This window comes from Calonectris borealis, chromosome 2 (genome assembly GCF_964195595.1).
Source record: "Calonectris borealis chromosome 2, bCalBor7.hap1.2, whole genome shotgun sequence".
Lineage (NCBI taxonomy): Eukaryota > Metazoa > Chordata > Aves > Procellariiformes > Procellariidae > Calonectris > Calonectris borealis.
Genome location: NC_134313.1, coordinates 42,186,641 through 42,198,903, shown reverse-complemented (window position 1 = coordinate 42,198,903; position 12,263 = coordinate 42,186,641).

Below are 12,263 nucleotides of genomic sequence, written 5' to 3'. Positions count from 1 at the left end.
CCACACTTTTCATTTTCATTTTTTGGTGGTTAATGAATGTAAGGCTTATAACGCACTTGAAATCCACTTTATTAACCTAATTTGAATGCAGAGTGTAAGAACGAAGGTGAGATGCCCTGTACCTATCTCAACTCCACAAAGCCATGGAAGGAATTAAAGCAAGAGAAAGAGTGTGGGAAATATGTCAGCACAATTAACCCCTAGGCTGCAGTTTCACATGAATGTATTTCTTAAGTGCATCCATCACTGCACCCACGAACAGATCTCTCAGCATTTCGGGGTGCTGCTGTATGACACCATTTTGTCTGTGGGGTCACACTAAAGGGTTTTCTTGATGTTGCGATGGCTCACATGAAAAGGAAGGTGCTGTGGGTAATTGCTGCCTCCCAAGAAGCCCTTTTTGCCCCCCTTTGCTGGAGGCAAAGCTGGAGCTGCTGCGTGCCTGCTTCTCTAGGACAAAGCCTGCCTGGACACAACTGGAGCAGACAGAAGGGTGCTCTGCACTGCCCTGTCTTCATGTGAGATAGAGAGGAGCATCACCCACGGGTTACTGAGGGAGTCTGTCTATAACCAGACCAGAACGTGGACCCACATCGTTTCAATTCCCATGTCAAGTTCATACTTTGGGAAGAACCATATACACATACAAACTCCCTGTGCACTGCAGCACCAAAAAATGTAGACAGGAGATATAGTATAACAGTATCTGTGTTGCGAACCAAATCAAGAAGTGCTGAAATATCTCTTATAAATACACTTCTTTGGGAACAGAATCTGCAGAATGGATTCTTTGAAAAAAGATTCAGACATATGCTCCCTCCTCTGCTAAGTGCCCTGAGAAACAAAGCTTCAGATGTCAGCAGAAAGTTAATATATAGAGTTGGGAAACCTTAAAGGAAGGTTGTAGAACAAATTCCTTAAGGAGTTTGACCTTATATGAGCTTGTATAATGTTGCAGGAGGAAAATGAAAAAAATCAAGGGAAAGACAGTGAAACAACTAATATCTGTCCAAAAGGAAAGAGAAAAATCAATATTCTAGATTTATTTAACGTTTTTGCTTGAAATAGGTTTCAAGAAAGGGAATCTTCGCTTTATCTCTAGGTCTCCTCGTATGAACACAACAGAAGGAGACTGAGAGAGAATTATTTGCCTTTCTTTTAGATTTTATTTTTGAATGATCCAATGAAGTACTTGACTGTCTTTGTCCTTCACAGTTTTTGGTCCAAAACTATTTTACTGATTGCACAAAGACAAATGGTGCATGGCTATCTTGCAGTGACCATGACCAAGAAATTAAGAACACAACACACGTCATTTGAAATGTTTGTTTTCTGGGCTTCTTTATTAGTCTTAAGTGTTGGTACTTCGCTGGCCATACGAGCTTGGGTTCTTCACATTCCATAACTGTTGCTCAAACTATTCTAATGAATTGACAAAATCTATCTTCACAACCTTACTTGAAACCACCCTTCTTAAAATTGAAGTCTGGATTCTTCAGATGTGACTCTTTCATGGGTCCAGTTTTGCACCTCATGTAGGCTGCCACCACACAGACATGGGCTCAGCCCAGGTTTAGCCTGGATAGACCACAGAAGTCTGAAGAATATCGTCTTCCTTGCAGTTTAATATAGTTAGATATAGATGCTCTGTGTATTCTCTGAACCTTTTGCAGTCAGATGAGAGTCGGATTTGGATTTTGTTTGTTTGTTTGTTTTCAAGAATTTACCAAGTCAGACTGTTATTTTCCCTGAAATGTATTTGTCCTGTACATGAAAGAAAGCGGGGAGAGGAGGAGCTGGCTGGCATATTCTGAACTACTATATATTGCAGAACAGGCTTCCAGTTGTCAGCGTCTGCACCCTGTAGAAGTATGGTTTCAATTTTACTTTTGAAATCTGAGCCGAGCAATGTTGCCAACACATATTTTTCCCTGTCAAAACATTTCACTTATTCCTGAGTCTGTAGACAGCTTTTAGGTTACATCTTTTCCCCAATCTTATTGAAACAGGATCTTCATTTCTTTGAAATCATTTTTCATTAGTGTGGGAGCAAAAAGTAGATACTAGAGCTGATAAGTGGCAGCACCTGGCTTAAAGATGTTCCAGCAGCTCTTAGTTTCTGTGTGATCAATTCTGATAATTGGAGGATGAAAACCAAAGCAGCAATCACATTCAAATCAGGATAGGTGAAGACATTATTTTCCTTCCTCCTCTACGCATTTAACATTGCCTGTGCTCCCTCTTGTTCCACTGAGCTGATAGAACATGGAAGAAACAGTCTTAAGGGTTCACATGCTGCCTTAGCAAAAGATTTTTTGACTAATTTGGTCATGATGAGGACTGGCTCACTGATTAATTAGACTTAAATTAGCTTAAAAGGCATAGTTTTTGTGTTTGCGAATGACTTGTAAACTTATTCCTGTGTTTGTAGTTGCCTTAATTATTTTCAAGCATACGTACACATTTCAGTCTAGAGGATTTATGCAAACGATTGCTTCAGCTATTTGCTGTTCACTAGCTGTTGTTCATGGCATGTGGCAAAGACACATGAACTACATTGTATGATTCCTGCTTCCTAACTGGATGTCTGGCAAGACAATGAATAATAATTGGACACTAACAAACAATGCGATTCTACCCAAAACCAAAATATTCACATTAGAAATTATTTGTATTTGAACTAGTATATGTTCTGGGAACAACAGGACTGAGAATTTTTAACCTTTAGCAGCAAGTAACAATTCACTTCATAACTATGAAACAGGATTCCTTACATTAAAGCACAAAGATATTCAGAATCACTTTTTGTATTGTTTACCAGCTGTATTTATTGTTTCATTCATGTTTCTGGATAAAAGCCATCCGTAGTTCAAATACCGAACTCCCCAACAATCTGATTTTAATCATTGGCCTAACATCAGACTGTAAAGGAGGAGAAGATCTGAGTAGTATAGAGGGAAGATGACACACTCTTCAAATCTTCAGCTTTAATTTCTAGCCCAGTTCTCTAACAAGACGAGGCTCAACAGCTGTACTGTTTGCAAGTCTGTGCATCAGCAACAGATTAACAAGCCAATAGAAAACGTGTGTGGCAAGAGAGCCCAAGAGCTCATGTAGACCATTCTCCTTTTCCAAGGCATGATCAGCTCTCCCTTAAACATTTCTCATCCACCTGAGTCTAGCTCTGGCTTAAAGACTTTCTGTGATGGTAATTTTTCCAAGCAATCTCTTGCAGTGCTCCGTTTTCTGTAGTATCAAAAAGATTTCATACTACCTAATTTGAACCTTCCTTGCTGCAATTTCAGCCTTTTGCTTTCTGTCCTGCCCAACTAAGATCTGACATAAAATTTTTCTGTTCCTCTTTGCTATTTACCCTTTTGACATCAGACATCATATCCACTCTCACAGCCTTCTTTATTCAGATATCACCACCTGTTGAGTCTTTCCTTGGAGGTTGTGTTGTAAAGACTCTGATCCTTCTTTTTCCTCTTCTCTGGATTTTCTTCAAATGTTCCATAATTATCTTAAGATGGAGAAAGTATTTCAGATTGTCTTACAGGCAGTATTCCTATTTATTCACTCTAATAAGTTATTTATTTTTCTTAATAATAAAGCATTGTTTAAAAATTGTGATCAATGATAATCTATAGCTCTTCTTTTGCTACCTAGTTAGCTGTTCTTCAGCTTGTCTTTGCACAGCTGCTTATTCTTTCCTAAATGTAGTGCTTTGCACCTGTCCCTGCTGAATTTTTAGTGAGCTCACCCTACTAACTTTTGAACCTGTTGGCCAGTCTCAGCTGAACAGACTTCAGCTGGCAGAGCTCAGCTGACACACAGTAATTTCCTATTTTCATTTTGTGAAAATAGTCAGCTAGAGGCGAGAGAACATCCCCATGGAGGGGAAGGTTATGGTATGAACCTGATGCTTCTTAGATGTTAGCAACCCAGTACAACATGACTCTAAGGGAAATGCAGCTTCATAGAAATATTTGTTTTAAAATTGCAGAGCTGTAAGGTTACTCTGTCCTCATGCTCTTATGTCAGATAACTACTTTGGGATGTTTTCTTATTGTACATCCATCAGCCACTAGAGAACTTACCGCAGGGCTTCATGATCCTGGGGTTATGTTGGTTGTAGTGCTGGGTCTTTCTTTGGATGACACAGACTCCTGGAATTAAATTCAGAGGTCTCCATTCAGCAATTACTGTTAATGATTCAGTCAGAGGCTGTGGGCTGCAAAATAATGGCCAGTCCAGGAGACACCTGGTTAGAGAAAATTGTTTTCTGAAGTGGCTGTTATCTTTAAAGGAGGATTGTGAGTGCATGGCGTTACAGGCTATGTCTTTATCAATGGTAGCAAAGAGTTAAATCCTCAGTTGCATGCATTTAGCTAACAAACTTCTCATGGTGTTGTGGTATCATGAAAGCTTATTAAGTATTGAACTTCTGAATTAATAAAATACAGAATATCTCTATGCTGCAACCGCAATAGACAAGAATTTTTACTCCACAGTATTCTGGTCTATGAGACAAAAATTGATACCTAGAGGCATGAGAAAAGAAATAGGCAATTTCTTTAAGTATAAACATTCTTATAATGTCAACAAAATGAAATTGCACATATTAAAAGCAGAGTAAAGACAGGGAGAGGATCAGATGAAATATAACATGAACTGGAAAAATAAAGATCTGTTTGTGCATGACCACTATTCCCATTAGTTATTAAACCACAGCAGAACTACATACAAAAACACAGAGAGTAATTCAAAAGCTACAGTCAAATGTCATGATATTCTGTGGTGACAGTTGACTGAAGAATATATAATCAATAGGATTGCCTTTTATCATTTCTATTGAGTTTAAGAAAAACTTATAGAAAAGAATATTATTGGGAGAAAGAATATGAAAATATTTGCCCCCCATTGAAAAGACATTGCATTTTATTTTTTGGGATATCTGGGCTTTTTACTGAAAAATTAAATACTGAAATCAGAAGGTATCATATTGGGGGGTTGCTTTTTAGGATATCCTGAAGTGCTGATAAAAACAGAGGGTCTCTGTGAGGAATTACAGACCATTCAAAATTATTTTGCACCAGAATAAAGATTGATGATGAATTTCTGGCTATTTCTTATTCTTGATTGTCTAAGTAGAAACATACAAGCCAACTGCAGTAAAATAAAGCTGAAGGAAAAATTGACTGACATATGATAGGAAGTTGAAATGTATGATTTGGGGATTTTAGGTCTCTTTCTTCTATTTGAAATAAGAAGTTTAATCCCATGAGAATGTATAGGAAACAGAAGTGAGCTGGCTGAAAATTTTCTACTCCATATTTTCTTTGACAGAAAGATTCATTTTTGATTAAACAGATTCTTTTTTTCTTGGAAAGTGTCTGCCTTCATTTAAAATGTAACTTCCTTTTGTCTGAAAACAGAAATTCATAACTCTCCTCTTTTATAGTATAAAAATGAGGCAAGGACTCTAATTTTGTTTTGGTTTTTTGATGAAGAGTCAAAACACCAAGCCAAGCTTCTGCAGTTACCATCCTAGTTTTATGTGTGGTTGTCATCTGAGGTAAGTAGTCTTACACTGATAAACTTTAAGAACATATCCCAGGTGATTTTATAATAATACAAACAAATAGCACAAATGTCCTTCCATAAGAGTACAAACAAGAAAACAGAAGAAAGAAAAAAAAAAAACAGGAAAATACTTTTTTAAATTAAAAATAAAAAAACATTTATCAAGTAAAGCTAAAAATAATGAACTTGCTATCCTAAGTGATAGAAATATGAAAAAAGGGACATTTGGGACAATGTCAGCAATACCATGGCTAAATATAAATGACAAAACATTACCTCATTGGTTTGTTCTAGCTGTGTCAAAATTCACTTTTTGCATTCACTTTTCTACTCTCCTCAGTGCCCATGTCTTTGTAGGAATCCAGATGCTGACTTAATTTTACATTTGGCCAGCTGACTATCATGGATACGTCCCAATTTTAGGATTCAAAAGGTAAAGTTAGTCTTTAGAAGAATGTTTTTCTTACCTTCAAATCCAAAGATGCTTAACCATCCATTAATAGGTTTCTTCATATCATACGTCTTTATGTTCCTATCACCCCACATTTTTTAAGTCTGTGAATGTCAGATGAATGAATGGATAAGAGAGCTACTGTGGATAATACGATGTAACATGTATTGTATATAGGTACTGATTGCACAGCAGCATGTTTGGGAAGGTTCATGTTTGCCTAAGGCAGTGCCTCTCTGCTACCTTTTGCTTGCAAAAAGGGTCCTGGATTGAGCATGCCAGCAGGGACACATGCCCAGCACCCAACATTGACTCCTGATGCTTATAAGAAAACACTTTCACATGTCTCAGGGTGCAGCTTCTCCAGGCTATCCACCCATGTGCCTGTATTTGGAATAGCTCACGTCTATGAGCAACGCATGGACATACCGGCAAGTATACACAAGTTAATGTTTTAAGTAAATGAAAAGCCTGTAACCCTGTAATAGGTCAAATTCTGCACTACAGAGGTGAGTCACTGTCAATTCCAAACACCCACCAGTCACTAGAGGCGGTTGGTGGTGTATACAACAAAATCCTGCCTTGACTGTTGCCTCTTCTCATAACTGTGTTTCTTGGTTACGTGCTCATCATAACTACACACTTCTTCCTCCTAATGTGAATGTTTTAGGTTTAGTGAGGAATGGTCACCTTTCAAATGGAGAGCATTCCCAGGGTTTCTGTCTCCGCCTCCCGCCTAATTTTCTGAGAAGGAAATACATCGCCAAGTTGAGTGGTTCTCCTGTTTGAGATGGCATTTGTGCACATGTAAAAAGTATTTTCAAGCATTATCTTTCTTCACCTTATACATCATAAAAATGTAAGTGTATGGTAATATGATCTGTTTCTATAGAGACCAAACATAGTACATTGAGAATACATATGAAAATTTGTAAGGAATGTTTATGCCAAATGACCTTTCTGCTTCCCCACACTTTCTATCCATTGCAGGGCTACTTGGCAAACAACAGGTTTCTAACTAGGCCTTGAGGCAACATCCAAAGGACAATCCTTTTTTCTCGGCCATCTATGACCAAACAGAACTTGAGACAATATCTGCTCCGCTCTCCTCTTCCAAAACAACATCAGCTCTATATGATTTCTTTATCTTTGTCCTAAAAAGCCTCCAGTGATGAATGCTCACTAATTGCAATTAATTCCAATGCATCATTACCTTTGGCAATGCCTGATTTGAATACTTTTTGATGCAATGTCCTCTTTACCATGGGCTAGAAAAGCATATTCTTCTTTTTTCCATAATTATTAAAGATTTTTGTCTTGGCCCTTCCTTTTCTTCTTCTTTTTTTTTTTTTTTTTTGTTGTGGGTGTGTTGTTTTGTGTTGTTTTGTTTTCAGGATGTTCACCACCTAAAGGTCACGCTGTGACTAACCTTGATTTTACCATGTCTATATAGCTTATTGGCGTGTTGTCGATTTAAGAAGAGCTGAACAAATCCCAACATAGTTAGAACACTTTCTCTTGCCCTTGGGCTGGAGATATGCCAGGACAATGCCTTTTATTGAAGAACAGTAATATAAAATGTATCACGTCTTTTGAACTGACTGACATGCAGAATTTATCAAAATGTAAACCACATGTTTATAAAAATTTAAAACACAGAGGTGGCTGCACTAGCATTATACTCACATCTGGAAGCAGCCATCTCTCACAGAGGCAGCTTCGTAAATCTTTTCTGGGGGTACCATCCTAAAATTCATTTTGCCTGGGCTAAAATGCAATAAGATGCGCTGAAAAACACACGGTTAACGTAGAAACATAATATAAAGAATAGACAAGGACAAGAGTAAAAGGACAGACATCAAACGGGAGAGAAGGGAAAGCAAGTCTTGTCATTTCAGTGAAAACATGAGTGTACTTTTTGTTTTTCCTTTTTCTCATGAACTCATTGCCAGAACATTATAATTGTTATCTAGCTTGTCTTTGTTCAGCGTACAAGTATATGCTAAGACTGACCAGATGAAACTGTACCTTCTTACTCAAAAGAACTGTTTGTTATGCGTATTCAAAACCACATCTTTTTTATTGAATGGAATAAGTTTTTACTACTTTTTTCCATCTGACAGCCCTTCAGAGCCGGAAGAGCTGTGGGACAGTGAGCAGGACTCTGATCTGCCTCGTGCATCACCTGCAGAATTGCTAACTACACCCTGACCTCACCAACTTTGTTGCTGGTGGCACAGAAGGCAGAAGCACTGTGGCTTGACACTTGTACTCCAAGGAAATCTCAATAAATTTAGGGAGCAGAACTGCTATCAGGCATCTAGCATGGAGGGGTGATTCATTCCTGTGACTACCAAAATAGGAAATTCTTCAACATCCAGGTTGAACTGGAGGTAGGATTTTCTGATCTTCACCAGAGGATTCTCTGGGCCTCTGATTTAGAAAACAGGGCTTAGGTATGTGAGCAAAAGGAGCAAAGAACATGTTATGTGTTTCTTTTTGAGTCTTGGCTACTTTGCTGAAGAGATTCCTGATGTGCAGGTATCAGCAGGAAGCAAATGCCATATGGGTTTGAGCTCTGTAAAAGAGAAATGGGTATATCAAATTCTGCAATATGGAATAGATCCATATTTTTCTAAGGAGTGCTGACAAAGTTGAAGAGCTAAGCAGCAGGCCAGAAAAAGGTTACCCATGCCCTTGACTGAGTGTCCCTCGGAAACATACCCCTCTCATTACACAATTGGGAAGCTCCACTACCGTGGAAATTTCAGCCTCAGAGATGGAATCCAAGGGAAGCAAGTTCCAGTAGCATCACACGGCTCTTCACAGAGTTGAAGGTAGCTCTCTAAGTAGCAAAAGGGCTTTAGCTTTTCTGCTTTCTCAGCTGTTGGAGACAGATTCCTGCCAAAAGGGCTAGCAGTTGGGACATCAAAAAAAAAAAAAAAAAAAGTAATGTGCTCCTTTTAAACAGGTGCACTATGCCCGCAGCAAAGAGAAAGACACATGAGAAGAAGCATTTGCACAAGGAGGCATTAGAATAAAAAAAGGCCTGAGCTGCAGAGACTGAAATATCTTTACAAAATGGCAGGCAGCCAGAAAGCTGGAGGGTGGGGGAACGACTGCTTTTTCTTATTTTTCACATTTTTGATTGAAGACACTTGATTCTGATTTCAGCTACGTGGTTACATATTGATGCCTAAAATGTGAAATCAGCTGTTATTCAGAATCTGATTTAACAAGCTAGGCAGGAATATCTGCCAGCATATCTAAGTTCAGAAATCAGGCACAGGTTTTCTGCCAGAAGAATTGGGAACCAAGAAACCATAACAAAACACAGCCACACCAGCCAGTATATGTTGCTGAAAATCAGATCCATATTAAAAATATTTTCTCAAAACATAACAGGATCATTTATAGGTGTTTTAAAAGATTTTATTCAATTCAAGAGAACACAGTTTGTATTTTGCTATACAAATGCTTCAATGTCTTTTAAGGGATGCCCCTATTTCTGCACTTATGTGCAACTGAGTTCTTTACGCCTGCAGAATTCTAAACCAACATAAAGCTAGATGTATATGTACAGGAACAAGCAGATACTTCTGTCAAAGGATTTGGCCTTTGTTATAACACCCATGAGTCTGCAGGATGCACATGCAACCATCTGTACCTTTCCTTGAAGTGCTTATCTGTGTGATCCTTCAGAAAATTAAGCCTATTCTTTGAGTTACACAGATACATATTTTTCACTCATATGTAATTGGTGTTTAGAAAATAAAAGCTGTTATTCTCAGTTCCTGTCTCTCAAACAATTTAACATTTTCAAAGAAAATACATACTTTATAAGTGAATCCAAGATCCCTCTAACTGAATATGTTCCATTTTTCTCACATCTTGAGAATTTTATTCTGCTTCTTCATTGACAAGCATAATGGAAAAAGTGGCACAGCAAGGGCTCTGCTTATTATTTGCTTTGATAGACATAACTGGGAGGAGATGTTCTAAGCTCCAAGTATCTCGGGTAGCCATTTTAAAAGGCGGTATTTACAGAGTGGCTCTCTGAGCTAGAGAAAAGGCTTACCGTTCAAAACTCGTATCTGATAACATCCTGTCCACTCATTCTAGTTTATTTTGCTGAGACTTTATATGGTGATGTAAAATAAATAGGTAATGTCACACAGTTGCAATTTTTAGGTTAGAAATTTTGTGTCTGTTCTCATTGCCTATAGTTTCAAATTCTTCACATTTTCTGACAATGCATATGAAGGTTTCTAACACAGAATCAAATCTTTTTGTCATATTTTTGTCATAATCTCATTGCCATAATATCATCACCTTTGGCAACCATGTCTGACAGTTCATGAAAATGCAGATTACCATCCAACCTACAAGGGAGTCCTCAGATGCCAGTGCATCCTTAGGGCAAGAAGTCAAACTAAAAAGTTTGTTGTTCTTCAAGTGGTCATATCCCTTTGACATTTTTCCCAGTCTTTCTCCTCCCTGAACTTTTGTACACATTCAAGAAAAGAAAGATGACATACAGCAGAATTAATGTTAATATGCAGATTTTTTTTTTAGAAGCCTTGATTCTGGATTTCGATTTAGGTAGGTGACCAATTAAACTAGTGTTTTTCACACCTCTCCTCTCAAATGACATATTTTCTTGAGGTTGGAATTTTGTCTGTATTTGTTTTCATATCCAAATATTAAATAAGATGAAATGAAAAATACTTTTAGATAAATGGATAAAAACAAAACCACAAATAAAGCAAAGCAAAAGTGGGCAGCTTCAAGAGTTAAAAAAAAGGAATATTTAAATGCAATTGTAGCATATAAGAATCATCTGTGTATATTATACAATTGTTAGGTATTGTTAGGGAACAGCATGATCCACAGAGACCATCTGAACACTAAGAAAAATAATTGTCTGACAAGGTCTACCCTGACCAGACATGAATGATGCCAAAGAAGATAAGAATATGAAATCTGTAATGTATACAGGAACTACAATATAAAAGTCCATCTCAGCCCACATGGATTTCCCAATAGCTCTTTGTCTAAGGCTGAAATAGATCAGCTGGAATAAAGAAAGATTCACTTCTATTAGTATTTTTCTACTTCCACAAGGGAAATATCTTCCACTCCCCTCAAAATTCAGTCTTAAGAAAGGAACGACATTTGATTTCTGTGTCTTGGAGACACATAAATGCTAGTGACTGATAATTGCGTACCCAGTCAATCACCAACAATGTGTAAACACCAAAAGCATAAGAAGATTCATTGGAAAATCAGCATAAGAAACATTTCTGAGATGGAACATAAATCAGAAAGTCACTGAGGATCAGAGATAGCAGTTGCTGACAGGTATCTGATAAAAATCAAGATAATCCTCTCATCTGTCATCTAATTGACTACATTCTGGTGTATTAATTAAGTCTTCATTGATGAGGGTTAGTTTTTGAGGGCAGTATGTGTTTAGAGCAGCTGTTGCAATCTTTGGCAAATGTAATACTGACCCTATTCAACATTCAAGTCTATTGTTCACTGGCACCTCTGAATTTCCTAGGGTTGAAAATAAAAAGGGTTAAGCTGAGAAGCAGAGGATGGGATAAGAAAAGGAGATGGGAAGAAAGATGAAAACACCAGAGCGTGTTCACCAGAGGTGAAAAACTACAATTACTTTAGTAATTAATTCATTATTAAGTGCAACAATTTGCTTACAAAATAAAGCAGGCTTTCTTTTCTTATGTCACAATTTTGCATTAGAAAGTAACGAGAGGTTTTCACAAAAAAAAAGCAGATAAGCAAATACTACGAAGATGAGGCTACTGAAATGATGAGATAAAAAAAAATTACATCAATTATTATTAACCATTGTATCATTTTGTATAATTATGCTATTTGCACATGACTAGAGGACAACATGGTCTCCAGGGTCATTAGCAAAAATGTAGTAATGAGCTGAGTTCCAATTGCACATATACTTACATAAATCATCTGTAGCTCCTTCTGATTTACAGAGATTATGCCTCAAAACCACACTTAATCTTGTAAAATGTATTGCTGTATCATAAGAAGGTACATTGAAGTCTATGTACATACCCTCACAGAATCAGGACCCGGATCACAGAGCCACCCCTCAGGAAGATCAGAGCTGATCCCATTGGCTTCATCATTCTTTAAATTGTTCAGCTCCCATTCTAATGCAAGCAGTAAGCTTTTCCATTCC